Source organism: Rhinolophus ferrumequinum, chromosome 14, assembly GCF_004115265.2.
Source record: "Rhinolophus ferrumequinum isolate MPI-CBG mRhiFer1 chromosome 14, mRhiFer1_v1.p, whole genome shotgun sequence".
Classification (NCBI taxonomy): domain Eukaryota; kingdom Metazoa; phylum Chordata; class Mammalia; order Chiroptera; family Rhinolophidae; genus Rhinolophus; species Rhinolophus ferrumequinum.
The window spans coordinates 60479217-60484056 of NC_046297.1; positions in this window are offsets into that span (position 1 = coordinate 60479217).

Consider the following 4840-nt stretch of genomic DNA (forward strand, 5'->3'; position numbering starts at 1 on the left):
TTGCAGGGGGTGCAGCCCACCATCCCTTGTGGGAGTTGAACCAGCAACCTTGTGGTTGAAAGCCTGCGCTCCAACCAACTGAGCCATCCGGGAGCTCAGCGGCAACTCAGCTCAAGGTGCCGTGTTCCATCTTAGTTGCAGGGGTCGCAGCCCACCATCCGTTGCAGGAGTTGAGGAGTTGAACCGGCAACCTTGTGGTTGAGCGCCCGCACTCCAACCCATTGAGCCATCTGGCCACCCGGGAGCTGAGCAAGCAGCTCACTGACTTCATTCTAGTTGTGGAGGGCACAGCTCGCTGGCCCGTGTGGGAATCGAACCGCCAGCCCGTTGCCCAGAGCTCGCGCTCTAGCCACCTGAGCCACCTGTCCTCCCTCTTCCTAACCAATTTTAGATCAGCTTCACTTTTGTCTTTTATGAATTAAGAGTTGAAATTTTAGTACAGCAAAGAGTTCTATATCTAAAAATCAGTTGAAAAATTACAGGTTTAGTTAGATAATCTTTTTGGTCCCCCTTAGCCTAAAGGATCTTTGAGCTTATATAAGAAACCCACTATTCCATTTTTGTAATGTCCTGCCAATGATAGTGGTCTACAATAAAAGTAGGCAGATATTGGGATGCAGAGAAGCCTAGTGGTCAGCTTCTAAATTAAAGCTCCGTCAGGGAACAAGGAAGAGATGCATCCAAGTTGTCTTATCTAGTGGGAACAGTGGTGCTCAGCCTTTGTCTCCTGGGCAGTGTGATTGGCTCACCTGAAGAGATAACATATGATTACCAACACCCCTTGCTAGGCCAGAGATACAGCTGAGAGTGTCCCAGGTGTGAGAGGCAGAAAAGACTACACTGATTGCATTTAAGGAATTCTGAGAAGACAGTTGGGAGCTTGTTACAGTACTTGAGGGGGTGTATTAGCTTCCTGTCGCTGCTGTAACAAATCACCACAAACTTGATGGCGTAAAACAATAGAAATTTATTCTCTCACAGATCTGGAAGCCAGAAGTCCAAAATCAGTGTCAGAGCACACCCCCTCCAAAGTCTCTAGGGGAGCTGTGTCTTGCCTCTCCCAGCTTCTGTTGGCCTCCAGCATTCTTTGGCCTCCTCGTTTGTGGCCAGCCACTTGGCTCCAATCTCTGCCTCCATCTTCACATCACCTTCTTCTCTGTGTGTCTGTATCTTCTCTTCTGTCAAGTATCCCGTGTGCCTATTATAGGACACTTGTCATTGGATTCAGAACCCACCCAGATAATCCAGGATGACCTCATCTCAAGATTCCTAATTACATCTGCAAAGACACTTTTACCAAATAAGGTCACATTCCTTGGTTCCGGGAACTAGTACATGGATACATTTTGGGGGAGTCGCCATTCAACCCAGTATAGGGGGCAAATCAGAATTTGGGGGATATATAATCATCAAACATTTGAAATAATAAACATAATGAAATCATCTTGATTATTTTAGCAGCAGAATTGCCCTGCTTCCTGACCTAGTCTTGCTTTGTATTTGGTGAATACGTTTGATATGCCTTTCTAAGGTGGGTAGGTCTGATGAACAGTAAGCCTTTTATTTTGCTGAGTATAGAGTTTCAGAGCCAGAGCGTAGTTGACCAAGACATTAGGGGGTCCTGGAAAAGTCTCACGGGGAAAGGATGACGAGAAAGGCAGGGAGCCAGTTCAAGAGAATTTCGGTTATAAAATGGATTCATTCTCTCAACTATTTATCTCCAGAAGCCTAAGCCAAGTTTTGTAGTAGGTACTGAGATATGATGGTGAATAGATGGACGTGGTCCCTACTCTCAAGACGTGTGGGGAGTCACTTTCCCTATGATGGTCAATGCCAATCCTCTCTGCCCTCCGCCCAAAATCTTTGGCGAAGTCTACATGCCTCGCCAATACTCTACAGATGAGGTTGAGGGAGGCAACGCGAGGAAATACTCTCTGGTCCCTTGGTTGGAATGAGGCAAAGCCCAAGGCTCCACCAAGAGGCCACACATGGGGTTAACAAGTGCTAGTGGATCAGGTGGGGTCGCAGGCATTCGGCATTGACTTCCCCCTTCTTAGGGAGCAAAAGCACTGTGGTTTGCTTTTGGAAAATTACCTCTCCCCCATTACATGGGACTGTCAGTTAAATGTTTTTCCCTGACTTCCTCGCCATGGGAGAAACACAAGGTCCAAGCTAGGCCAGTAAGACTCGGGAGTTGAATCCTAAAGACAGAGTTGCAAGCATAGACTAAAGGTGGAGCTGATTTCACCCAGCAGATGTGGTAAGATCACTTCCTACTCCCTGAATCACTAGTATGTTTTCCACGTCAGGTTTTCCAGCAGGCCCTTAGAATCTGTGAGGTATTCCATATCTTTCCCATAAATTGCCTTTGGCTGAAGTTAATCAGAGTCTTTTTTGGGGACCAGCAATCAAAGAACCCTAACTGAGAGAAGTGATCAGGAAACTTGCAATCCCTCCTTTCCAGTATGAGGTCTGAGCACCTCCAGGTGATGAGGGCCTGCCGTGGGGACAGATGCATCTCACATCCTAAGGGCCAGGTTCACTGCTTCCATATCAGGATAGCTTCCTTCAGAATCCATGGTCTCCCTTAAGCTAACAGGGCATTCACCGTGTCAGTGCCGGCCCTCTGGAGAAGGCCAGCACGCTGACAGAGAAAAGAGGGATTAAATTCAGCTGGGTCAGCTTAAAGCTGCAAATGACACATCGAGCTTCGTAGACATTTCCTAAGTGATCCTTAGCCTTGCACCTAAATTCAACTCCGCACTCCCTGTGGGTCACTCTGGCCCCGATGACGAAAGATGACGTGGCAGGGGGTTCTTTTTCTCAATGTTACCTGCATTTGTACAGGCCATAGGGGAATTCCTCGGGGGAGAGAAAGCTAAATTAATACCTCCAATTAACCTTCCTAAATGTTCCTACTTGCCTTCAGTCTATTCTGTGTCTCTTTTTGCCCAAATCACCCCCAAGTACCTACACCCATGAGCAGACAATTACACATTATAGATGGAAGATGCTTAGCTGCTTTTTAAAAAGTATCTTACTTTTGAATCCATCCTTCCTGGTATCTCCAACCTCTTCTAGTATTCTCTTTCAGGAGTATAATTCCCCTAATGAACAACAAAAAGGCTCTTGAGAGATCAGGCCACTAGCTCTCTCCCGAAACAGCCACATTCCTACCCAAACTACTACCCTGTCCAAATTTCAGCTCAGTGCAGCAAACACATCAGCACCTGTATGTGGCAGGCACTACAGCTATGGTTAAGACGCCGTCGCTGTCCTCATGACGCTAACATGAGTTTCCCAAAGGTTCAGTGTTGTTACTGAGTATTCAGTTAATGCTGAAAGCTTAAAGGGGGAAGGGACCTCAGAAAGAGTTGACAATGAATGAGGCAGTTGGCAATCGCAAGGTCAGTGTTACTCATAAGGTAGCTTAGAACAGTGACACTGGCGATGTGCTGTCCTCTGAGGTAAGCAGATCGTTTTGACTTTTCCGGTATCTCCCTAGTACCAGGAGAGGGGTACACAGCCCTGTCCCTTCTCAGCGCCCCACCTTGTGATGAATGAAGACGGTTTGCCTAAAGCCTGGGATACAAACATGGATGGTTCACCCTCAAGAAGGCTCAGGAACACCAGGGCGTCAGCCTCCCAGTCTCTGTGGGTTCTTACATGGCAAGGGGATAAAACTAATTCAGTTGGGTTCCAGGACTCAGACCCATAGGTGGGAGCTACAGAAAGGCCGAGAAACACGCTACAATCAGATATGACTCCTAAGCCAGTGCTCAGAAGCATCTTGCTTCATTAAAATTAAAACCCAGAAATTCTACTTCTAGGAGTGAATCCTCCAGATAACCTCCAACATGTGAACAGAAGTAGGTACAAAATGTTTGCTGTGTCGCTATAACAGCAACAAATACCAGACACTCGTAAATGCCCAAGAGATGACTGGTTACAGAAATTATGTAGTATCTCAAAGAGGCAACAGGATACCGAGGCACAGGAGGGATACAGAAACTTAGGACAGACAACCGTCAAGTTGTACATTTTAATTGACAATTTTTACCAATAAAAACAATTTGTTACAAAAAGGGAATTTCTCTATACAAAATAAGGATTGTTTTCTTTCATTCATAAAGAGAATCCACTGTCGTGTCTTGCCTTGCCAAATCAAATCTCAAATAGATGGCTTAGCCAAAATTCCTCCAAAAAAATAGGTAATCCAGACAAGATTAATAAAATCAACAGCTTGCTAAACATGTTTAAAGGAAGAATTTAATGAACATTGTGCCTTGACCTGAATAAGTCTAAAGAATACGTGTCACAACCTTTAGAAAAACTACTGCGCTCAGGCAGTTGAGTTGCTAAGAGGGTGTATGAGAGACCCCAGCTCACTCCCCGGGAGAATCCTCTTCCACATACAAGGAATTCAGACCCTTGTATGACTGACGACTGCACATGCGACACCATAGGAATAATTGCTTCTAAACTTTTACAAGCAAATTTTATTGTGGCCACAGGTCAACAACAGAACATATGACAGTTAAGGTTTAGATTCTCCCCACCTCCTATTTTATCATATAAATTAAATATGGAGAGGAACACACAAACTTTATTACAACTAAGGAGCTGTTTTCAAATCCCCTCTTCCTAGGATGACACACATCACTGTTTAAGAGTGGGGCAAAGAAGATCCATCCTGCTAGCACACAATGTTTCCTGAAAAGAAACTGGATCAAAATGTTCAAAGCCTTCTTCATTGATTAAAGTACAGCAGCCACTCAACACTGCTCCTAGCAGTCTGCTTTCGGAATAAAAACATAAAATCAGAAACTGTGAAACACTG